Source organism: Ictidomys tridecemlineatus, chromosome 9 (genome assembly GCF_052094955.1).
Source record: "Ictidomys tridecemlineatus isolate mIctTri1 chromosome 9, mIctTri1.hap1, whole genome shotgun sequence".
Lineage (NCBI taxonomy): Eukaryota > Metazoa > Chordata > Mammalia > Rodentia > Sciuridae > Ictidomys > Ictidomys tridecemlineatus.
The window spans coordinates 113752083-113779449 of NC_135485.1; the positions used below are offsets into that span (position 1 = coordinate 113752083).

The 27367-nt window shown below is 33.3% G+C and overlaps 1 pseudogene; it reads right to left on the reverse strand.

The window, feature by feature from the left end:
* Nucleotides 1-736: 736 nt before the first annotated feature.
* Nucleotides 737-19467, reverse strand: LOC101961041 (cofilin-1 pseudogene; annotated as a pseudogene).
* Between the last annotated feature and the right edge of the window lie 7900 nt (nt 19468-27367).

The window sequence follows — 27367 nt, forward strand, 5'->3', positions numbered from 1 at the left end:
TCTCTCTCTCTCACTCTCTCTCTTTTTTTTCATTTCATCTTCTAGGAATATTTTGCTGCGAATATTCTATAGTGCAGGCTCTCTAGTTGTGAATTCTTTTAACTTTTGTTCATCATAGAAGGTTTTATTTTATCTTCAAATCTGTAGCTTAATTTTGCTGGACTTAAAATTCTTTTTTTTTTTTTTTAAAGACTTTTATTGTTGTCTTTTGTTTGTTTGGTTGGTTGGTTTTTGTTTTTTAATTGAAGTTTGCTTACTGGTCCTGCTTCCATGAGTGGTCAAGACCAAGAGAAAAGGGAGGGGAACCAGCTGGCACAGGGATGGATCATCTCCACAATATTCCATTTATACACAGAACTAAACAGACAAGCATAGAGTCACCACTGCAGTTAGAAGTTGACAGCCTGGGATGGGGGGGGGACAGGTGGGAAATAGGGGTTTCATTAAAAAAAATACAGGCCTTCCCCCAAACTGGGTGCCTGGGGGAAGACTTGGTCTGTTTCAACCCAAGAGGAAACAGAAGATCAAAAGCAGTTTGGGAAGGCCAGAACTGTCAGGGATGGAGGGAGGAGGGGGTCCAGGGGGTGGGGGGGCTGTTTGGCAACTGGGGTGAAGGGAATGCCCTCCCTCTGTGGGGATCCCTCCAGCCCCTCTGATCTGGCAGGAAGGGGGCAGCCTGAACCCCCTAGGGCAGGTCTGGGGCTGCCAGATGCTCCAGTTAGGGGGCTGAGGGGGCTCACAAAGGCTTGCCCTCCAGAGAGATGACAGCAGTGCCCCCCATTTTTTCAGCCAGGGTGCAGTGGTGCTTGACCTCCTCATAGCAGTTTGCTTGTAATTTGTGCTTGATTCTTTTTGATGGTGTCCTTGGAACTGGCATAGATCATTTTGCTCTTAAGGGGTGCGGATTCAGGGGCCCAGAAAATAGACACTAGGTCCTCCTTCTTGCTCTCCTTGGTCTTGTAGGTCACGTCATAGAGGGCATAGCAGCAGTCCTTGTCTGGCAGCATCTCGACAAAGGTGGCCTAGTGATCATCCACAGTCTGGCCCACATCACCTACAAGGATCTCCTTGCCCTCCTCCAAGATGATGTTCTTCTTGTCCTCACTCAGGCAGAAGAGCACTTAGGTTTCTTCACTATCTCTGGTGTTAAAGACATGGTACCTTCATATCATTGAATACCTTGATGACGCCATCAGAGACAGTTACACCAGAAGCCAAGTTTCTAGAAGTGAAAGGAAGACTGCAAGAAGATCCTGTGAAGATGAGAGCTGCCACAGCTGCTTCCAGGATCCAACTGAACCTGGATTTAAAATTCTTGATTGGCACCTATTTTCTTTCTGAGCTCGAAATTCTTAGCTTTGAGGGTCTGGGTTGAGTTATCATCAGAGATCTAAATTGATTTCCCACTAAACACAATATAATATTTTTCTCTCTCAGCTTTTAAAATTCTATTCTTATCTTACATACTAGGCATTTTCATTATAATGTGCCTTGGTGTGGGTCTGGTAATTTTGTACACTTTAGGTACTACAAGCTTCTTATATTTGATTTTCCATTTATTCTTTAGGTTGGGAATTTTTCTGATAGTTCATTGAAAAGATTGTTCATTTCCTTGGTTTGTATCTCTCTGCCTTTATCTATCCTGAAAAATCTTAACTTTGTTTTTCTTTCATGTTGTACCCTAATTCTTAGAAATTCTGTTCATAATCTTTTACCATATTCTCTGCATGGTTGACTTTATTTTCAAGATTATATATTTTATCTTTGTTGCTTAGGGGTCTGTATTTCAAGGGTTCTGGTCTGTTGGTGATGCTTTCCCTTGAATTTTTTGTTTGGTTTATTGATTCCTTCATTTTGAGCATTATTATTTTTTTCTTTTTTAGAATCTATCTCATTATTGAAGTGACATTTTACCTTCTGATTTTACTCCTTGCATCATACTGTATGTCACAGATAAGTTTAACTATGTACATTTTAAACTTCTTCTCTTACATGTCTTCTACTGTGTTGTCAATGGATCCTATTATTGGAACATCTTGGTTTATTTGTGGCAATTTATTCCCTTGTTTGTTCATCTTGTTTTTATGTCTGTCCATTTAGCCTTGTGGATCTGAATCAGTATAGCTTCTACCTTGTGGACTCACAGTGTCCCTGAAGGTTTCCAGTATCTCATGTTTAAGGGTGAGAAAAATAATAAGAATACCTGATGCAAATAATACACAGCCTTAAACATAATAGCTCCTATTTAGATGTTTATAGTTTGTCAAATTAAATAGAAATTATGTGTTCAATTATTGTCTGCAAATGTTTATAAGGAAGGAGGAGAGAAGATAGAAGTAAAAAATTATAGGAAGAAGGAAAGAGGAGTTAATAGAGATTGACTGTTAATAGGAGAAAAAAAAGAAGGAGAATCCAGGGAAACAGATAAGAAAGAAGACAAAATATTTTATATATATATATTATATATACATATATATATATATATGAAATATATAAAAATAAAAGAATACACAACAAAACTATAATACATTATTCAGACATCCCATTCCTCACTAAACTGATGCATGAAAAATACTTGATTTCAAAAATAATAAAAAATATGAAAGAAGAAAAGGAAAAGAAAAGAAAAAAGAAAGGGGGAGATATCAATGCACACTTGAACAATTTTTCCACTAGAGTTCAAAAGTTTTTCAGCTTCCCTTCTCAACATTTAGGTGCTGTTGTCTGAAGTTTGATGTTAGTTCCACCCTCAAGACGGTTGGTGTTCTTAGGTTGAGAGTGTTAGTTCTGGAAGCAGAACTTGTAGAGGTGGGGTGTAGGCTTAGTTGTGCTCCAGTCTTTTTTATTCATTGTTCAAGACAATACAATGATCTTGACATATCATACATTTGTGCTAAAAGCATGCAATGGAGAAAGGATAGCATCTTCAACAAATGGTGCTGGGAAAATTGGAAATCCATATGCAACAAAATGAAATTGAATCCCTTTCTCTCACCGTGCACAAAAGTTAACTCAAAATGGATCAAAGAACTAGGAATCGAACCAGAGATTCTGCATCTAATAGAAGAAAAATTTGGCCCTAATCTCCATCTCGTGGGATTGGGTTCTAAATTCCTTAATAGGACACCTATAGCACAAGAGTTAAAATCAAGAATCAACAAATGGGACATATTCAAACTAAAAAGTTTTTTCTCAGCAAGAGAAATGATAAATGAGGTAAATAGGGTGCTCCAGTCTCTTCACTGGGATCCTATTGTTCTAGAGATTTTAAGTCAGCCCACTTCCAAAGCCCAAAACTTGCTTGTCTATTTTGGAAGACTGCACTCAGGAATTTCCTTTGGTTTCCACTCATGTGGTATAGGAGCCTGTTCTTAGCCCACTGCTCCACCTGCAGGCCCTGTGATTCCTGGTCTCTGATTCAGTATCCAATCTCTCTCACCCCTGTCCCTTTAAAGTTCCAGTCAGGCACTACTCTTCCAGCTGGTCCTGCAAAGAGCCAGACTGGAGGGGGAGAGTTAAGCCAGGTGGGTTTCTAAAACCAGTATTCCCCTGTGTAAACCTGTCTCCATGCTTGATTTTCTTCTGGTCACTTAGGCACACTCTCTGTCACGCAGAGTGGGTTTGACCAGCTCATTTTTCAGTCCATACTCAGGTTTGCCAGAAATTGGTACTTGAACTGCCAGCCCCCATGCCATGGCTACTGTCCTCCTTGCATGCCACTAAGAGGAATGGTGGCTTTCCTCCTGTATATGGATACAGTGTAGCACAACACACTGTAATTTCAAGAATTGTCTTTTATCTGTAAGCTCTCTGTACCCTGACATGTCTCAGTCTTTCTGAGAATGGGGGTTCTTTTAATTCCTTTTTTTCTTTACTGTGCTCACATAGGGAATGTTCTGTTTTGTGAGTTTAGCTGCTGCTGCTGCTGCTGCTGCTGGGGGCAGGGCTGGGCATCTTTCCCCTTATTTTTTTATACAAGATCTCCTGAGCCCCTGATTTGTTTTAATGTCCAGTATTAAATTCCATTAAAGTTCTCCCTATTCTTGATCATTCACCCACCTTGTTGAAAAGATGCCTCTCTGCTTTTCTTGGTTCATGCCACAGGCCCACCTGGGAAGTGACCCCTCTATTCCTTTATCTTCCTGTTATCTCTCTAATATTTCTTTTTTCCTGTAGTTTACACAAATAAAAGGAACAGCTATGCAGGAGAGTGCCAATTATTTTTTTATGGTCTTTTTCTTATGCATCCTACTTTTAGACTACAGGGAAAACAACTGGATCTGCAAACATCAAACTCACATTAGAGTTCTGCATTTTCTTCCAATTACTGTTTATTTGCCTAAAACTCTGGTGATTCATATTTCAATTTATGCATTGTTTACCAGCCTTTCTCTCATCATTCTAATTTATTCTCTAACCAACATCAATTGTTTTCATTCAGTTTACTTACTCCAGGTGCTAGGGATTGTTCCCCTTTTTGCTTTATTGGACATAGAATGAAATAACAAACTTAAAGATATTTTCCAGTTCGCAGTTATTTCCCCTCACATGAGAGAGAGACTTGTACATGTCTGAACAATTGTGAGATCTAATTTGTATTCCTCTTGTGCTGAGCAATTCCCTGCAGAGTCCTGAACAATCAGTTGTATATCACAGCACCAAGACTAGCAATACTCCACCCATATCTGACATTTATTTGATTATTTCAAAAATGTCCTTGTATCTCTTTCTATTCTTCTTGATGAAGAATAGACACAATTTGATGAATTGTGCTTCTGTTCTATGTGTTTGTTTTTCTCATTATTGTTTAGATTAGAAACAGAAGATGACTTAAATTTTACTCATCATTTTCTCTTGATTTTTCCTTTTGTGTGTGACATTCCTAAATATATTTAGATTCTGTCTAAACTTGTAACTTGTTGTGCCATTGATGAAATCATATATGTAAATAAAGTTAGTCATATGCATTATTAATATTTTGGGTAATATTCTCATAGGATAATTATCTCCTCCTTTAAATCAATAAAGATTATTAAATTGATAACAAAGTATAAATATATTTTTGTGGCTTTTTGGACTTCTGTTTCTAGTTACGTGTTAATAAATTTATTTAGCAGGAAAGATGTTTATTTCCCTTAAGAATTCAAAAAAACTTCAATATTTTTCTTACAAACATATTTCAATATTTAAACTGAAAAAATATGAACTTTACAATATAAGACCAATTAGTATTTATGAGGTGAATATGATTAATGTTATTTCACTGATTTAGCATATACTCTTAGAATATATACTAAATTAATACTCTAAAAATTATACATGAGTGTTTACTTCAAAATGCTAATTGTCCCTATATGTGGTCAGTTCATATAATGAAAATACATGGAAAATACAACTTAGTCATTTAATAAAATCTATTGGGCAGTTATTTTGTGTCTGATACTTGATGAAGTATTTGGAATGAGAAGATGTTATAACAATGAAAAATATGAACAAGTAAATATTTTTCAACTATTATAATAAATGGTTTTATATATTTCCAAAGAAACACATATATGAGCAAATAATTCTGCCTAACTAGAGTCATGGAAATTTGACCAGGGTTAAAATCTGAGGTATGCTGTAGAGAATATAAAGGATGACATTTTTAGTAAGGTGACCAGAAACAAAGACATGTAAGTCATCCAGCATAACTTATGTATTAGCTTCCTTGAGCCACCATAACAAAACATAACAAACCAGGTGGTGTAAAACAACAGAAACTGCACACAGAACATTTTGCTGGAAATATCAGCCTGAACTTTAAGAGACGGAAACAGGCTGAAGTGATGGCATCAGATATAAATGATGGATGTGTCCTTTGGGTTAGCTGACATTGCTTACTATGTAACATAGTAGCCACTGATCAACTTTTCCTTCTCTCTTCTTCCACTGTGGTCTCCCCAGCTTCTGGCAACTGAGCTATATCTAAAACAAAATAAACTTGAAAAACCAACCTCCTCAGAAACAAACAAACAAAAATTTATTTTTCCATTTTTGAAATCAAGGCAAGGACATAACTCATTTGAAGCATCTAGAGGCGATGCCTTGCTTGTTTCATCTAGCATTAAATATTTCTGGGAGTCCTTGATGTGCTTTGCCTTTAGGTTGTACTATACCAATGTCCTTCATGGGGTTTCTTCCCTCATGTACTTTGTTTATTCCAATCGTCCTAATCTTTTGAGAGTACTGCAAATTGGATCTAAAACGTACTCTAATCCAGTTCATTAGAACTTGATTACATCTTCAAAGTTTTAATTTCCAAATAAAATTGTGTTCTTAGATCCTGGGATTAGGATTTGAACATATTTCCAAATGATATAATTTAACTCACAACAAAGTTCTACCAATGGGTCTTTGGAAGCAAATTTAAAGCAATTGCCAAGACATACAAATAAGGAGGAAAATTATGAAATCATAATTATGTCAGTAGAGAAGAACTACCAAAGACTGGCAAGAGAAGAGAGAAGGGGAAAAGAGAAAAAAAATAAATAAAAAAGATGTGCTTTTAGTGACAAAAAAAGATTGTATGGAGGGAGAAGAGGGGAGAAAGTGAACTTGATGCAAATATTGGTGGGCAGGTGATTCAGTGAAAAGTAATTTCACACACAGTAAGAGAAAATAAGAGAAGTCTTGGGACAGTGAATCAGGAAGAAGAAAGCTCATTATGTTTCAGTTTTCTAAAAGTAAACCTTGAAACTTGGGGAAGATATTAATGAAAATATGTTCCACGGGTAGCTGGCAATACTAGCCTGAATTTGAGAAACGGAGAGAGGCTAAAGTGATGGCATCAAATATAAATGATGGACGTGTCCTTTGGGTTAGATGACATTGCTTAGATTTATTCAAACAAGAAAAGGAGAAAACACTGTGTCAAATAAGGCATTAGTATAATTTTCATGAAGAAAGCTGTATTTAAACTATTTTACAGTTTAAACTAGTTAAACTGTAAAAATTTAAATCACTTAAAACTAGGCAGGAATTAAAAGTATCTCAATAAATGTTATCATTATAATCATCATCATCATTATTTTTCAGATAAAATATACTTAACTTTCTATAAGTCTGTCAGGAAATTGGGTTGCTAGACCATAATAATTTTAATGAAGCTTGTATTGTAAAGATACTTTAGATTTACAGAAAAGTGTGAAGATAGTATACAAAGTTTCTATATATTTTCTATTCAGTCTTTATAAAGTCTAACATTCATATGGTACATCTGTTATAATTTGTGAAACAATATTGTTACTAATTATAGTCCATATTTTTTATTTTATAGTTTCTTAGGTTTTTACCTAATATATTTTATAATTCCAGAATCCCATCCAGAATACCAAGTTATATTTAATAGCTATACCCCTGGGTTCCTCTTCACTGCAACAGTTTCAGACTTCCTTTGTTCTTGATGACCTCCTTGGCCATTAGGAAAAATACTTGTCAGATATTTTGTACACCAATGTTCAGTTGGGATTTTTCTCTTGTATTTCTTATGGATTATGGGGAAGAAGACCACAGAAGCAACTTGCCATCTTCAGTGCATCACACCAAAGATACATATTATAAACATGATTTTCACCTTTATTATTGACTTTGCCTGACTAGATAGTATTGTCAAAATTTCTCCCCTGCAAAGTTAAACTTGCACCATCACCATGAACATTCTGAAAGAAAGTCACAATGCACATCCCACAGTGAAGGAGTGGAGAATTTTGCTCCCCTCTTGATAACGGAGTATTCATAAAGAATTATTTGGAGTTCTGTGTGGGACATTTATCTTTTTTCCCATGCTTACTTATTTATCTAATCATCCTTGATATCAGTATGGAATCAATTATAGGGATTTTTTTTAGCAAGTTCTTTTGAAAAGCTCAGGGAACTGGTTGCTCTTCTTGTATGATTCATTTTTATTGTTGTTGTTGTTCTAAAATCAACCATTTGCCAAGGATCCCTGATTCCTTCTATTTAAAACTGGCAATAAAAACAGATTCTAGTAGGTAAATAAGATTATTGCGATGGAGTGCCATTGTTTCTGAACCTTCTTCATATGATAAGCAAAAAACATATATATTTGTGTACATTTTTCTGTATTTATGCATATGCTTATAATATTTTCTACATAAACTTTATATAAAGCTAAGCATGAGTATTTGTTGATTTCTTTATCTTTAAACCATTACCACATGTATTATTCTAGCTTCTCTTTTCCCAAACCTCCTAATCCAACAGCAAAACATTCACCTCCCATTATCCCTCATCCATTTATTTGTTTGTTAAATTCCAGGATTAATAAATGTACAATAGTATTAGAATTGTTAACCGATATCCCTGTGAAAAACCATTGTTACCCACTAGAGGGCAGAATTTATGTAAGTTCCTTTTGCTTTTACTGTAAAATTCTTCAATCATGTCAAATATTTTTTAGGTTAATACCTTTCACATTTTCAGTAAGATCACTTCATATATTCATATAGAGTTTAATATTTTAGCAAGAAAATTTAAAATAATTATTAAATCCACCCACAGTTTATATTTTATAAAGAAAAGGAAAAGAGAAAACATCATTCATCAATAGTTTTGAATAATAGTGGCTCTAAAATGAACCTCTTTGCAACAGCAAAACACAGTTTTTAATGGTCTTATGAGATGTTCATTTAGTATTGTTTTAAAATTGTCTTTGTTGTGGTGAGAACATAGTTTTATTATTGCTTTACTTAAATAGGATTATTCACATCATTTTTCAGAAATTTTAAGAAGACAATAGTGACATATTTATTTAAAAATTTCTGTGCAACTATATTTCTAACGTTATAATAGTTAAAAATAAACTAACAACTTGGAATAAAGCAAACCAATTTGTAATGTCTTTTGGCAAATTTAATTTATCCTTCTGTTTATATTACCAGTCAATATTTCAGAAAACTCAACAGACTGAATCTCCTGAGTTTACAGTACCAAAACACATTACACAACAACCCAATATGTAGGAAAATCTGTCCTAAATAACAGTTTATGTAGTCCTAAAATGGAAATATGCTCTGTCATTTTATTATTTTTAATACATTTCATATATCTTTTCTGTATGTTTGTTTTTTTGGCACCAGGGATTAAACTCAGGCTCACTTTACCACTGAGCTACACTTCTGGTCCTTTTTACTCTTTATTTTAAGACAGAGTGTCATTAAGTTGCTGAGGTTGGCCTGGAACCTGCAACCCTCCTACCTCAGCTCCTAATTACAGGTGGTAAGAGCTACCATGCCTGGCTCAAATATTTTTTTAAAAGAATAATTTGAAATTAACTATAATAACAACTGAGGATTTGGGGCATACCATGAAATGTGTTGTGGGGCAGGGACAGTTATAGTCCCCAAGGCCACGCCCCCAGTAACCTACTTCTTCTTTTCTCTCTAAATTATCTTATTTTTATTGAGCTCCTATTATTTATCAGGCACAATATTAAATTTTAGAAATACTATAAGTAAGACAAAATCTTGTTCTCATGGAATTTATATTCTAGTGATAGAGACAGACAATATAGAGGAAAAAACTCAAGTACCATCTCTTTATTTTTCTTGACAATGCATCTCAATCATTTTTTTTTCTTCTGTACTTCTATATTGATGATTTGTCTCAAAAAATTTCAACGTTACTTATACATTTTTTAAAAAAGAGAATTGTTGAAGGGATATAGCACTTTATTTTTGAACAAACAAAGAACAAAAGCTTTGATGATTTTGATCTAAATTTTCAGTTAAAAAATCCAACTATTTTCTACGGTTTATTTTGTGACATAATACTATGTATTTTAATCATTCCTAATGCAGATAATTTGTCACAATATATCCACAATGACTCTACTGGTATTATATTTTTGCTAATTTTTCACTTTTAAATAGAATTCAATTCAATTTGAATCCATGTCTGGCATATAAATTTGATAAGAATTTTCAGTATCATGAGTATGAAGGCAGCGATTAGTGATCTCAAGGAGAATTTGGTGGTTATTCCAGGAAAGCAGATTTGGATGCCATCTAAGCAACTGCTTTATTTAGTCAGCTATCTGAATACCTAGATTATAACTTCCCTATTGATATGGGTAGTCAGACAAGTTTCAAGGAACTTCTGGACTGGTATAGTACAGGAATATTAAACTATCAAAATGTTTTATAAAGGTCTTCAAGGTTCTAAGAATCAATGATTTTTGTGTTTTGTTCTGTATTTTTATGTATAAGTCATTCCCCCATTAGACTAGAAGCTAATTGTAAGAAGGATCCAACCTCCATTCCCCTCTTGTGTTTAGATTTTGACACCTCCCAGTAAGTACATTCAAATTATTAATCCATCAAATGGATTAAACCAAGGATTAGGTCAGGACCCTTATGATCCAATCCTTGCCTAAAAGCCCCAGCTCTGAACTTTTGTGCACAGCATGCTTTCAACAATGAGCTTTGTGGGGCATTACAGATCCAAACCCTAACAGTGACATAGAAAATATAAGTATATGTGTATAATCCCTTGCTGGACACCCAACCTCTTGATCATCTGACTTGTCTTTATCTTCAGCCTCATAGTTAACTCTTCCTTCTAGTTGCACATACTTTAGTCCTCAAAAACTGCTCACAGTTGTCCAAATGCTTCCAATGCACCTTCCCCCATGCTTATCTTTCTGAAAGTTGTGCTCTGTTTTCCATTTTTATCTGACTGGTTTCTAGGCATTTGACAGACTCATACATTCTATTTATCTTTCCACTGCTTTGAAGTTTAACTTAGGTGTCTCTGTTCTGATTTCAAAGTAAAATTACATGTACACCTTTGTGAACTGCATTTTGTGCTGTTGAGCTGGTAGGTTTTTCTTCCTTGTACTGTATTTTCATTAAGATCAAGGACAACATTTTATTTTATTTTATTTGATATCATAAGCAGTTAATAAAATTGAGTAATCAATCTGAAAACTACCTCCTCGATGAATTTGTTAAAAGCCAGCTTTGTAAATGATATGTATTTTTTAGAAAATCATCTTAGGTTTACAAATACAGTCATTGGCAATTCATCTAATTTTTAAATGTTAAAACAGATCTATTAATAGAAGGTAAAGGCAGTTAACTTCTGATAAAGCTGGTTTTGAGTTAAATATTTGTTGTGACTTTTATTAGTAGCTTGATATTAAACAAATTGCTTACATTTTATGAATCCAATTTCCTTTTTAAAATAATCAAGTGAAAACCAATATATATTCATAAAATTAAAAATTATAAAAGAAATAAAAATTGATGACTATTATTCCCACTATAAGCCAGGTATACTGTGACTACTAATTCTATTCTTCATAAGATTAATCTGAAGCTTAAATTCTAAAATATTTAATTCACTTATGAGACTTTACTCTTATAAGTTACACGTCCTATAAACATGTAAAAATATTAGGCAAACAGATCATTAGCTATTAATTTGCTTTCATTTATTTCAAAAGTAGATACATCAATACTTCTGCATGTTAGGGAAATATCATTTAAGGACACTTCATGTGGCCCTAATATATATAAAAGTATTTGAGTAAATTATTAAAAAAAAATAGGAGTATTAGGTGTACTTGCCACTCCAAAAGTATATAATGTGGATAGTCACTACTGATACCCAGTGTAAATTATTGTCATTCAACCATTTTACTGTGTTCCAGTTTGTTCTTATCAAATTTATATGCCAGATATGGATTCAAATTGAATTGGATTCTATTTAAGTGAAAAATTAGCAAAAATATAATACCAGTAGAGTCATTGTGAATATATTTTGACAAATTATCTGCAGTAGGAATGATTAAAATACATAGTATTATGTCACAAAATAAACCATTGAAAATAGTTGGATTTTTTAACTGAAAATTTAGATCAAAATACTACATTTTGAAACTGAATTATTTTTCTCCCATCCTGTATATCCAGTGATAGCCCTAATACAATTTGTTTGAATATCTAACTTCAGAATAATATATACAATTAAACACTAAGAGAAAAATAGGTGATAAGACATTCTGAAATTGCTCTTTGTGGTCTTTTTGACTTTTATAAAAATTTAAACTCTGGACATGTAAAAGGAATTTCAAGACATTGATAAATATAAGACACTCTGAAAACCAAGATCTCCTACAGAGGTTGAAAGATCTACCGGAAACGGAAACAAAAACAAATCTGACCAAAGGTTTAACAGCAAATCTACTTGGAAAATATTGACACAAAAAAATAGTGTTAATGTATCATTGATCTTTACCATTCTTTTTTTTTTCAAATAAGTTAAATTTAATTTTTTTCTGTCATTCTTTTTTTTTGATAGTTTTTTTTTATTGGTTGTTCACAACATTACAAAGCTCTTGACATATCATATTTCATACATTAGATTGAAGTGGGTTATGAACTCCCAATTTTACCCCAAATGCAGATTGCAGAATCACGTCGGTTATACATCCACAATTTTACATAATGCCCAATTAGTAATTGTTGTATTTTTCTATCATTCTTATAGGTATAAATAACATCTATTCTGGGAAGACCAATATAAGCTCAAATTATCCCCTGAACTCTATATTCATATATGCAATTGCTTATTTAATATCTTCAACAGGATACTACCTTAAATTTAATAAGTCCAAACAGAACTCTACTCAGGCCTCTTTATATTATAATCATATTGATTTACATGAACATCAATATTGTACCTCAAGAAGCATAGCCAAATCTTCAGAGTCCTCTTTTTCTCTTCTCTCTTATAAAACCCATAAGAAAATTCAGTCGGCTTTGTCGTCAGATACATCCACTATCTAACACTGTCTCTACTCATTTTTATAAACATCATGTTTGCAGCCATATGATCTTTCTCTGAACTTTGGTTTATGGTTTGTCATTCTTCTTCCTATATATCTTCAGTCTACAATCAACATAATGGCCTGGCTGATACTGGACAGTGTAAATTATAATGTTATTACTTTTTGCTCCAAACTATCTAGTCCCACCAGTAACACACTTGCAGTCAAAGCTAGGTTTGTTTAGCTTACTGCAAGCAAGAGAAGGTGTACATAAAAAGAAACCTGGGGAGTCTCAGTAAGACAGCACTTATAGGGAGGTACTCATTAGAAAATTATAAAGATTGGGGAAAGCAATGTCTGTTCTAGGTTAGGTATTGTCAAAAAAGAGGGCAGTTCAGCAACTGGGCATCTCATTGTCTTTGTTCAAAAGACAAGAATGGTGTGAGGGTGATAAGGAAGCAGCAATCACAAATAAGAAACTAAAATAACTGATTTTTTTTTTACTTTAATGACAACATTTGTGATCATTTAAATAGTAATGGACTTTTTCAGGATTACATTAATCCTAAATTGAGAATGTAAAAAAAAAAATCAAACAAGGCAAATGCAGAATATTTAAAAGTTGTACAAAATTATGCCACAGTCTTATAAAATTATTTTGGATACAGGCATGCAAGTGGAGAAATGGAAATTGTACAGTGTCTATGTAAGTATGTTTAGTGAAATTTTCTTATTTAAGAGAACAAATAAATCTAGGTATCTAAGCTTTAATTTTGAAAATATTAACATAAGATAGTATCCATTCATTCAATATAATTATTGTTTGCTATGAAAATAGCAAAAATCTAGTATTTTAAATATCTATATTTTTATATTGTAAAATAAACAACTTAGGTGGTCTTTTTCAGGGTTCCTAGGATAGAGTTTTCAATCTTTTTGAATGCTTCTATTTTTGCTAATGAGGGGACTTATGGTGAGTACCTCATAGTTTTGAGGTGTTTTCTAGCTGTGTTGGCAAAAAAAAAAAAATGTGGCTATGGTGTTTGGGTCTCAAGCCAGATGATATGAGCTTGACATCTGGGGAAGAAATGATGAATATTGATTCAACTGTCATGGGAGAAGAAGTATTTCTGAAGAAGGGTCTGAGAAGTTTCAGAAATCAACTCAAGACCAACAGGGTTCTTGGCTAACATGAACAAGAATTTCAGGAGGCACCAGTCAGAGACACGGACAGAGGTTTCTTCAGGAAAGTAGATAGACATTCAGGGGGAATGAGAGTCATATTGAGAGTGAGGAACGTATCCTAGGGGTTCCCAGCTCTTTTTTTTTAAAGGAAACTTGGTGAGGTTGGGCATGGGAAGGTAAACAGGAATAAATATCAGTCCATTCATCTCAAGAGAGTATCTGATGGTCTGGTAAATCTCAGGATCCTTAGGACGACATGATCAATAGTGATGGAAACTCTTAATTTATATATTTCTCAAGATATTGTATCTCTCCTTGAATAATTTATTTATTTGGGTTGTTACTTAAGAGTGAAAAGGTAGATTTACAGATTTGCCAGGAATTTGGGAGTAAATGGTCTGGAAAAAGAAACTGGTCTATGGGATAACAGATCTACAAAATGCAAGAAATTTTTGAATTAAAACATTATTTTCTTGTCCATCTTTTATGTCTCTTTTCTACTTGCTTCTTATTTCTCCTATACTATCTCAAAATAACATGGAATATTTCAATCCATCAAAGTTACATAATGAAACTTCACTAAAAGCATTGGAAACTTAAGTTCAGTTAACTTTTCTGGTTGGTGAACACTTTGATGTGCCAAGATAAATACATCCTGATTCTATGAATATTTATTACATTATATAATTTAGCCACAGGATATGTCCAAACATTGTTACTGCTTTGTATTAAAAAATACATATGTATTTTTTCATGTACTACATAATCCATTATCATGTGTTAACTTTTTAAGTACCTGAAAGTAAAAAAAAAAAAAAAAACTTTAAATCATAAGAGCTTAAATGATTATTCATGCACATTTGAACCACTGATTTTAGTTCTTCATAATTACTAATTTAATGTGTGTGTTTTAATAAATGACTAACCTCATTTTTAATCTTTACTTAATTCTAACGCACTAAAATTGGTAGACTAATGCTATATACATTTGCAATCCATTAATAAGTGTAACTCACAGAATTATCAGACAAAGAAAAGGGAAAAATAACAGATTCATAAAAGATGTTTGCATTACAATAAACCTAGGAGCATGAGGAGCTGAAATAAGGCCTTTAACATGTCAAATAAAACACCATCTCAGAAAGATCAATATGAGCAAAACACTCATTAGCTGAAATAAAATCCTTGTGTAAACAACTTTAAATAAAAGAGAATGGCATTAAAAAACAAAGAAAGAAAAGTTCAATCACTTTCCTACATACATCACCACGATTCAGTTTTCCTCCTGATCAAAATAAATATATTGTTTTCAACTTTATTTTTTCCACTCTGAAGAATTTATTTATATAAGCAGTTAAAACTTACTTCATTTCTCGGAGCCACTTCATTTTCCAGAGTCAACAGTTCTTAGATTATATTTTTGTTTTTTCCTTACGGCTTTATTAAGACACAATTTACATATGATAAAATGCTTCATTTTAAAGTATACAGTTAAAGTGGTTTTGAGTATGTATATTCAGAGCTGTGCAACCATCATCACACTCCAATTTTAGATATTGTCTCCAGTCTAAAAAGAAATTTTGTATGTAAGAGCAGTCTGTCCTTATTTTCCCCTATCCTAATACTTGGCAACCACTAATATATTTTCTATCTCTGCAGACTTTCCTATTCTATGGTATATATTTGTGCTTTTAGTATATGTAGCATATAATTGTATATGCTCTTTGGCTATTAGTTGCTTTCACTTAGCATTCTTTCAACATTGTAGCAAACTCTCAAATCTTAATTCTTTTGTTATTGGAAATAATATTCTATTAGAAGGATGTACTGTATTTTCTTTATCTATTAATAAGTTATGAACAATTGTTTTGATACCATTTTCAGATTATTATAAAAATAAATAATGCTTATTTAAACAGTTGTGTATGAATGTTTACCTGTGCATATTTTAATTAGCTTGTTTAAATACTTAGGAGTAAAATTGATGGATCATTTGGTGACATCATATTGAACTTTTTGAGTAATTGTTAAACCATTGTTCCAAGTGATTGAGCATATTATTTTCTCATCAGCAATATATGAGGCTTCTACTTTCTTCACAAAGTTGCAACACTTGTGGTATAGTTTTTTAGAAACAAATAGCTCATCCTATTATGTAGAAAGTGGTACGTTAGGTAACTTAGTGGTACCTAGTAACTAATTATATTGAGCGCCTTTTTATGTGCCTAAATGTTATCTTCTGTTTTGGAGAAATGTCTACTTATATGTTTTGCCCATTTGTTTTAGCTGGATTGTCTTTAATTTTTGAGCTGTAAATTTTTTTTCAAATATTTAAGGTTTGAAATTCATAATAGATATATGATGTACGAATATTTTTTCCACTATGTGGGTTGTGTATTTATTTAATTTCATCTTTTAAAAGCAATTTCTTTTAAATTTGATGAAGTTAAATTGACCTATGTATTTGTCACTTACATTTTGGTTTCTTAACTAAGATCAAATTGTTTTAGCTTCTAAATTTTAATTTAATTTTTTAAAATATGACAGAAAATATGGGTCCAGCTTCATTTTTCACATATAAATATATAGTTGCTGAGCATTATTTCTTAAAAGGAATAATATTCCCATTATGAATTACCCAACTACCCCAGCTGAAAATCAACAGATGTTAATTGTAAAAATTTAATTATTGATTTTCAATAGTGTTTCACTGATTTATATTTGAGTTCTTAATCCACAGTTACATTGTCTTGACTACTATGACTTTGCACTGAACTTTGTCATCAAGAAATACAAAAGAGTTATGTTTCTAAAAAGAAGAAAATATAGGGCCAACACTCCATCTTGTCAGCTTAGGAACCAAATTCCACAACAAGACTTCTAAAGCACAAGAAGTAAAATTAAGAATCAATAAGTGATGAGGGCCACAACCAAGTTAAGATGGCACCTGGCAGTATGCTAGGAGGAGTAGTTTCTGAGTCAACACCAATGAGCCATTAAGATGATGAGGACTCTTTAATGACTGACTACTGTGTCTAGGTGATATCAATTAAGTTAAGCTGTGTGTAATTAGTTGGGGATATGTACCTCTGCAGTCTGGCAGAGAAGCAGCTCCTGCCATCTCGGGTGCCCGCTACTTTTAGTTCTCACTCAGTTCCTGCTGAGTTCACTTCAATAAAGTAGTTCCCGATTCAACCTTCAAGTTGCTTGTCACCTCTCGGTTATTTAACCCAGCTGGACTATGGCAAATAAACAGGATATTATCAAACTAAAAGCTTCTTCAGTTGAAGGAACAATCAAGAGAATAAAGATAGAACCTGCAGCATAGGAGAAAATCTTTCACTTGTACCTCAGATAGAGCATTAATCTCCAGGACATATGAAGAATTTTAAAAAAACTTAACACCAAAAAACAAATAACTTCATCAATCAATGGGAAAAGGAACTGAACAGACACTTCAAAGAAGAAGAAATACAAATGGTCAACAAAGACATGAAAAAAATGTCCAATATATCTAGGAATTAAAGAAATTCAAATTGAAACTATATTGAAATTTATCTCACTCCAGTCAAAATGGCAACAATCAAGAATATAAGCAACAATAAATGTTGGTGAAGATAGACATTTAAAATTTCTAGTAATCTGATGTAATTTTAAGAATGATACATGTACATTTGGGAAAAAAATTTTTTCTGTTCCTTCTAGGTATAATGTTCCAGAGATTTCTGTTAAGTCTAATTCATTTGTTGCTCGAGTTTTCTATTTCACTGGTGAATTTACTCGGTTATACTATGTATTATTGAAAGTTAAGTATTAATGCAAATAAGTATTATTACTAAATTGTGTTTTTCTTCCTTAAATAATGTATAAATTAACTGAAGGTAATGCTTTACGATGGATCAGAATAATAAGCAATCATTGACATGAAGATATTACTACATTTCTTTTGAAGGACCAAGTAACTCTTTAAAAGATTTTCTTTATTCATCTAAAAAGGAAGTCATCTGTATAGCATCTATTCTGGTCTTCTGTTTTAACCTTATGTAGATTGGTTACCTGACATATTGAAAATCAAAATCTATATCTTCTATGCTATAAACATCAAGTTTATATAAATAACATACCTATTTTTTTTACAACCAGGTGAATATAAAAACAAACAGACAATCTAACAATTAATAAGTGTAACCATGTTGATTAACTATATTAAAACTTGTATTCCTGATATTTGCTGGAATGTATTAATCATACAATGATGCTTTCATTTTCCCAATGAAGCAATGTTTCTCAGTTCCCACAGAAGTACTCCTAAATTGTCACTTGATTTTTAAATACTTAGATTTATGACAATACAAATTCTTCTTAAGTCCTGTTTGAGAATGTATCTTAGTTATATGCCATATTTTTTCTTCTACCTCTCCTCATTGCCTCAAAAATAATAAGTGTATATTAAGTCATAAAAATAACTTGCAGCTTCTTTTTTATATTATAGTACAATTATTTTGTGACACCAGAAATTTGATCTTACATAGCATAGGATAATTATTTTTCTCTTCTCACCAACTTATAATTATACTCTTTAATTTCTATTCACTAATGTTAATTATACACATCTGGACCTGTGTGTCATTCTTTTATGTTGAAAATAAAGCCTAAGAGTTTGGGAAGTGTGGAAATACTGAAATAGGTGTGTAGTATGAAAATTTAAAATGCTGTTCTTTAAATTTTCCCTCCTGGTTACATTGGTGGAAATATTTTCAGTGACAAATGAAAAAGGAAGAAAAATAGTTTCATTGTTCTGCCAACAAATAAGATAGCTCATAAAAATGACCTGAAAAAAGTTTACCTTTTTAGCATTTTATACTTTTAACAACACACAGGCGTGTGAGAGTTACAATTACTTCTAAAGAACTGATAATGTTTGTACACCATTTTTATTAAATTACAATTTTCCCTGTACACAATCAAAAGAAAAAAACTGTTTTATGTTTTTGATACATCTCTAAAAATACTTTTTCATTATTTGGCAGATAATTAATGTTTGGTGTTTAGAAATTAGAATGATAATATATTTGAGAAATTTTCCTGAAAGCTGTTTAGTAGAATTTTTCAAATATATATATCAGTATTTTTAAAAAATTACAGTAACTCATGCTCACCGGCAACAGCCCACCCGCTGCCCGCACGACTGGGCGGCTGGAGTTCGCGCCCCCCTCTCCCCCCCAGACAACAGATAGCCCGCTGGCTGCCCGCGTGACTGGGCAGCTGGAGGCCACCCACCGCCAGCGACAGCCGGCCCATTGCTCCTGCGACTGGGCAGCTGAATACTGCATGCTCACCGGCAACTGATCGCCGCCCGCTGCCTGAACGACTGGGTGGCTGGAGACCGCCCGTCCACTGGCGACTGGGAGCTGAAACCAACCAGAGACAGTCCAGTTCCACCCCCTCATTCGGACACCCCAGCAAGGAGCCTGGGGCCCACCATAGCAGAGAGATGACGTCACTGGAGCTCAGCCATTGGAATTCCTTCCCAGCGGAATCCACTTTAGCAGGCATAGTCTACCAACACAAAAGAGAGACAACAGAGATATTCAAAACCAAAACAAATCTATAGAAGAGAGCAGAAACACAGCAATCAAATAGAGCTGGAAAGTAATGTGAACATCATGAAAAAACAAGAGAAAAAAAGGAGTACAAACAATGCAGGACAACTTAAATCTACAGGAGGACTTAGAAGCATCAGAAACATGGGTAGGGAAAAAACTCAAGGCATACCTAACTCAGATGGAAAGGAATATTAGAGAAGACATGAGACAGCAAGTCCAAGTAATAAAAGTATATTTTGAAAATGAATTAAACAAATTCAAATGGCAAAGAAGGAGCTTTACCAGGAAATAGAGATCTTAAAAAATCAAACAGTAATCCTAGAAATGCAGAAAACTATAAACCAAATTAAAAACTCAAATGAGAATATTACAAATAGACTAGATCAAGTAGAAGTCAGAACATCAGATAATGAAGACAAAGTTTATCAACTTGAAAAGAATATAGTCAACACAGAAAAGATGCTTAAATCCCACGAGCAATCTATTCAAGAGATATGGGATGTCATAAAAAAAACAAACTTGAGAGTCATCAGGATAGAAGAAGGCATAGAGAATCAAACCAAAGAAATGGATAACCTATTAAATGAAATAATTCTAGAAAACTTCCCAGAGATGAAAGATGGAATGGATTGCCAAATCCTGGAAACCTACAGGACCCCAAACATTCAAAACCGTAATATACCAACTCCAAGACATATAATTATGAAGATAGCCAACATACAGAACAAGGAGAGAATATTAAAAGCTACCAGAGAAAGGAGGAAGATTACATTCAGGGGTAAACCAATTAGGTTAACGACTGATTTTTCATCACAGACTTTGAAAGCAAAAAGATCCTGGAACAAGGTATTTCAAATGCTGAAAAATAATGGATTCCAACCAAGAATACTGTATCCAGCAAAATTAAGCTTCAGATTTAACAATGAAATTAAAATCTTCCATGATAAACAAAAGCTAAAAGAATTCACAGCCAGAAAACCAGCACTGCAAAGCATTTTGAGCAAAATACTACAAGAAGAGGAATTGAAAAATAGTGCCCCAAACTAACAACGGGAGATATCTCAGTAAAGGGGGAGGAAAATAACCAAAAAGTAAAAACTAGTCAAACTAAAACAAATAAATAAATAAACATGATGGAAGTACAAATCATATTTCAATTGTAACCTTAAATGTTAATGGCCTAAACTCACCAATCAAGAGACATAGGCTAGTAAACTGGGTCAAAAAAAAAAAAAAAACAAATCCAACAATATGCTGCCTTCAAGAGACTCATATGATAGGAAAAGACATACACAGGATGAAGGTAAAAGGTTGGGAAAAATGATACCACTCACATGGCCCTCAGAAGCAAGCAGGAGTGGCCATACTCATATCAAATAAAATCAACTTCAAACCTAAGTTAATTAAGAAGGATAAAGAAGGACACTATATACTGTTAAAAGGAACCATCCACTAACAAGACATAACAATTATCAATTTGTATGCACCAAACAATGGTGCTGCAATGATCATAAAACAACTCTCCTCAAGTTCAAGAGTCAAATAGACTACAACACAATAAATATGGGTGACTTCAACACACCGCTCTCGCCATTGGACAGATCCTCTAGACAAAAGCTGAATAAAGAAACTATAGAACTCAATAGCACAATCAATAACCTAGACTTAACTGACATATATAGAATATATCAACCATCATCAAGTGGATACACGTTCTTCTCAGCAGCACATGGATCCTACTCAAAGACAGACCATATATTATGCCATAAGGCAACTCTTAGTAAATATAAAGGCATGGAGATAATACCATATACCATATCAGTTCATAATGGAATGAAACTGGAAATCAATGATAAAAGAAGGAAGGAAAAATCCTACATCACATGGAAAATGAACAATGTTACTGAATGATCAAAGGGTTACAGAAGACATAAAGGAGGAGATAAAAAAAATTCATAGAGACAAATGACAATACACATACAATGTACCAGAATCTATGGGACACAATGAAAGCAGTTTTAAGAGGCAAATTCATTTCTTGGAGTTCTTTTCTCAAAAAAAGAAAAAACCAACAAATAAATGAACTCACACTACACCTCAAAAACCTAGAAAAGGAAGAGCAAAATAACAGCAACTGTAGTAGAAGACAAGAAATAATTAAAATTAGAGCGGAAATCAACAAAATTGAAACAAAAAAACTGAAAAAACTAAAAGTTGGTTCTTTGAAAAAATAAATAAGATCGACAGGCCCTTAGCCATGCTAACAAAGAGAAGGAGAGCGAGAACTCAAATTACTAACATATGGGATGAAAAAGGCAATATCACAACAGACACTACAGAAATACAGAAGATAATTAGAAAGTATTTTGAAATGCTATATTCCAATAAAATAGAAGGTAGTGAAGATATCAATAAATTTTTTAAGTAATACGATCTGCCCAGATTGAGTCAGGAAGACACATACAATTTAAACAGACCAATAACAAAGGAAGAAATAGAAGAAGCCATCAAAAGACTACAAACCAAAAAAAGCCCTGGACCGGATGGGTATACAGCGGAATTCTACAAAACCTTCAAAGAAGAATTAATACCAATACTTTTCAAGCTATTTCAAGAAACAGAAAAAGAAGGATCTCTTCCAAATTCATTCTATGAGGCCAAAATCACCCTGATCCCAAAAACCAGACAAAGACACTTCAAAGAAAGAAAACTACAGACCAATATCTCTAACGAACTTGGATGCAAAAATTCTCAATAAAATCCTGGCAAATCGAATACAAAAGCATATCAAAAAAATTGTGCATCATGATCAAGTAAGATTCATCCCTGGGATGCAAGGCTGGTTCATTATACAGAAATCAATAAATGCTATTCACCACATCAATAGACTTAAAGATAAGAACCATATGATCATCTCAATAGATGCAGAAAAAGCATTCGACAAAGTACAGCATCCCTTTAGGTTCAAAACACTAGGAAAACTAGGGATAACAGGAACTTACTTCAACATGGTAAAAGCTATATATGCTAAACCTTAGGCTAGCATCATCCTAAATGGAGAAAAACTGAAGGCATTCCCTCTAAAATCTGGAACAAGACAGGGATGCCCTCTATCACCACTTCTATTCAATTTAGTTCTTGAAATACTAGCCAGAGCAATTAGACAGACAAAAGAAATTAAAGGCATAAAAATAGGAAAAAAAGAACTTAAATTATTGATATTTGCAGATGACATGATAATATATCTAACAGACCCAAAAGGGTCTACAAAGAAACCACTAGAGCTAATAAATGAATTCAGCAAAGTGGCAAGATATAAAATCAACACGCATAAATCAAAGGCATTCCTGTATATCAGCAACAAAGCTTCTGAAATGGAAATGAGGATAACTACTCCATTCACAATATTCTCAAAGAAAATAAGATACTTGGGAATCAACCTAAAAAAATAGGTGAAAGATTTATACAATGAAAACTACAGAACCCTAAAGAGAGAGATAGAAGAAGATCTTAGAAGATAGAAAAATGTACCCTGTTCATGGATAGGCAGAACTAACATCATCAAAATGGCGATATTACCCAAAGTTCTCTACAGGTTTAATGTTATGCCAATCAAAATCCCAAGGGCATTTCTTGTAGAAATAGATAAAGCAATCATGAAATTCATATGGAAAAACAAAAGACCCAGAATAGCAAAAGCAATTCTAAGTAGGAAGTGTGAATCTGGAGGTATATTGATACCAGAGTTCAAACTGTACTACAAAGCAATAGTAACAAAAACTGCGTGGTACTGGTACCAAAACAGGCAGGTGGACCAATGGTACAGAATAGAGGACACAGAAACCAATCCACAAAAGTACAACTTTCTTATATTTGATAAAGGGGCTAAAAGCATGAAATGGAGAAGGATAGCATCTTCAACAAATGGTGCTGGGAAAATTGGAAATCCATATGCAACAAAATGAAACTGAATCCCTTTCTCTCGCCATGCACAAAAGTTAACTCAAAATGGATTAAGGAGCTAGATATCAAATCAGAGATATTGAGTCTAATAGAAGAAAAAGTTGGCTATGATCTACATACTGTGGGGTTGGGCTCCAAATTCCTTAATAGGACGCCCAAGAGTTAATAAAAAGAATAAACAAATGGGACTTACTTAAACTAAAAAGTTTTTTTCTCCGCAAGAGAAACAATAAGAAAGGTAAATAGAGAGCCTACATCCTGGGAACGAATTTTTACCCCTCACTTTTCAGATAGAGCCCTAATATCCAGAATATACAAAGAACTTAAAAAATCAAACAATAAGATAACAAATAACCCAATCAACAAATGGGCCAAGGACCTGAACAGACATTTCACAGAGGAGGACATACAATCAATCAACAAGTACATGAAAAAATGCTCACCATTTCTAGCACTCAGAGAAATGCAAATCAAAACCACCCTAAGATACCATCTCACTCCAGTGAGATTGGCAGCCATTATGAAGTCAAACAACAATAAGTGCTGGCGAGGATGTGGAGAAAAGGGTACACTTGTACACTGTTGGTGGGACTGCAAATTGGTGAAGACAATTTGGAAAGCAGTATGGAGATTCCTGGGAAAGCTGGGAATGGATCCACCATTTGACCCAGGTTTTGCCCTTCTCAGACTATTCCCTGAGGATCTTAAAAGAGCACACTATAGGGATACTGCCACATCAATGATCATAGCACACAATTCACAATAGCTAGACTGTGGAACCAACCTAGATGCCCTTCAATAGATGAATGGATTAAAAAATGTGGCATCTATACACAATGGAGTATTACACAGCACTAAAAAATGACAAAATCATAGAATTTGCAGGGAAATGGATGGTATTAGAATGGATTATGCTAAGCGAAGCTAGCCAATCCTTAAAAAAACAAATGCCAAATGTCTTCTTTGATATAAAGAGAGCAACTAAGAATAGAACAGGGAGGAAGAGCATGAGGAAAATATTAACATTAAACAGAGACGAGTCGGGGGAGAGAAAGGGAGAGAGAAGGGAAAGCATATGGAAATGGTAGGAGACCCTCAATGTTACACAAAATTACATATAAGAGGTTGTGAAAGGAATGGGGAGGAACAAGGAAGAGAATTGAACAACAGCAGATCAGGTAGAGAAGGAAGATGGGAGGGGAGGGGAGGGGGGATAGTAGGGGATATGAAATGTAGCAGAATACAACAGTCACTAATATGCCATTATGTAAAAACGTGAGTGTGTAACCGATGTGATTCTGCAATTTGTATTTGGGATAAAAATGGGAGTTCATAACCCAATTGAGTCAAATATATGAAAGATGATATATCATGCATGAGCTATGTAATGTTTTGAACAACCAATAAAAAAATTACAGTAAAGCTTTAATTCATCTCAGTATGATACCTTTCATATCCAGAAAAAAAGAAAAAAGAAAAAACCTTGTACACAGTGCTTTTAAAATGGTGCATTACTTTTTTTTTTTTTTTAAAGAGAGAGAGAGAGAGAGTTTTATTATTTATTTTTAGTTTTCGGCAGACACAACTTTGTTTGTATGTTGTGCTGAGAATTAAAGCCAGGTCTACTGCTTGAGCCACATCCCCAGCCTGGTGCCTTACTTTTTGACACACTAATTCTATTTCTATCAGTAGTATAAATATATCCCTCTAAAATTACAAAAATGGTGACAGGCGTGATTATTGCTTTGCAACATTGTATGGAATTGCAAAATATGGAAAGCAATCTAAATGCCCATTCATAGGAAATGGTTGAGTAAGCTTTTCTACATGCTCACACTAAGCACTGTGCAGTTTGAAATGGAGTGAGAAATATTTCTGTGATGTGACATCCAGTGATTTCCAGGACATGTTGTTAAGTGAAAAAATAAAATCAGAATATACAGTCTACTCTTTCATATTAGAATAAATTAAATGTAAAAACAAATGTTGGTGAACATTTAGGTTGTTTTGAGGCTTTGGCTATTGTAAATAATGCTGCAATAAATTTGGGTGTGGAGATATCTCTTCAAGATCCTGATTCAAATTACTTTGTTTCAAATTATGTTCAGGTATATGATTAGTAAATCTTATGCTAATTCAATTTTTAATTTTTTGAGAAACTATCATACTTATTTATCCTGGCTGTACTACTTTTCATTCTCACCAGTGAAATAAAAGGGTTCCAAATCTTCTCATATCCTTGCTAATATTTGCTATCTCTTAAAAATATAACAGCTAATCTAATTGATGTGAAATGATAAAGTATTCATTATAACTTTAATTTTCATTTCCATGGTGAGTCATAAGATCAAGTAATTTTTATGCATATGTCATAATTTCTATATTTTATTTGGGAAATGTCTGTTCATGTCTTTTACTCATTCCGATATTTTATTCATTTTTCTATTAATTTATGAAGTGCCTTATATATTTGGTATACTATTTCCTTTGATTTGTAAATACTTTCTCCCATCTCATAGATTACTTTACACTCTGTTGATTGTTTCTTTTGTTGTGAAGAAGCATTTAAGTTTTATGTGGTTTCACTTTTCTAATTTTGCTTTTATTGCTCAAATTTTGATATCATGTCCAAGAATTCAGTTTACAAAAGACAAGATATAGAAACAATCTAAAAGTATACCAACAAGTGAATGGATTAATCAATTGTAATATGGACATATAGTGGAATATTATGCCACCTTAAAGAAAGAAGACATTTTTTCCATGTTTGGAAATGTGGATAAACCTGAGGACGTCATGTTGATTGCATAATCAGCTAGTCAAACATACACGAATACTTAATGTTTGCACTTGCATAAAGGACTTAAAGTAGTCATACTCATAGGAACAGCAGAATATGGAATGCTGGGACCTGAGGGAGACAATAAATGGAGATTTACTGTTCAGTGAATATAAGATTTTGGCGCTGCTAAAAGTTCTAGAGATCTGCTGTACAATATTGTTTCTATAGATGACAAACACCATAGTGTGCACTTAAAAATTTGAAAAATAAGTGAATCTAATTTAAATGTTTTTATCACAATTAAAAAAACATTTTTACTCAATTGTGAAAAATTAATAAAGGAAAATATAAATGAGAAACTAAGAATTTTTATCCATAAAGGATTGTTAAAAAATGGAAAGAGGGACAAATGGCAACACAGTAGCAAAGATGAGGAAAAAGCAACATTTTTCTCATTATATCTTTTTTGTAGAGTTCTGCCTCAGAATCATAGTAAGGTCTTATACATGTTTCAAATACTCCAAATAAAAGCCATTCAAACCCACCACAATATGGAAAGATTTTTTAAAATGGGATACAATCCCTCACAAATGAATCTAACCTTAAAATAAATAAGCAACATGACCACAATAAAGGTGTTGGGAAAAGGAAGGAACTAAAACTAAAGATAGTATTTTGAAGACTCTATAGTAAAGCTTAAACACAACCTAATTGTAAATATTGCAACTTCATTGGTAAAGATATTCATAGTTCTAAAACAATCATGTACACAATAGAATTGAGCAAATAACTAAAAATACTGAATATAACAGGCTCACAATATTAGGGAAATTACAGATCAAAAAAAGGCAGGAAGTGGGGTAAAATTAACCCTGTGGAGTTGAATTGGTATCCAAGATGTCACCATGTGTGCATAGATCTGGATAGATAGATAATAGCTAGATAAAGAAAATAATAAATATGTATATGAACAAACAATTGTAGAATTATAGATGTGTG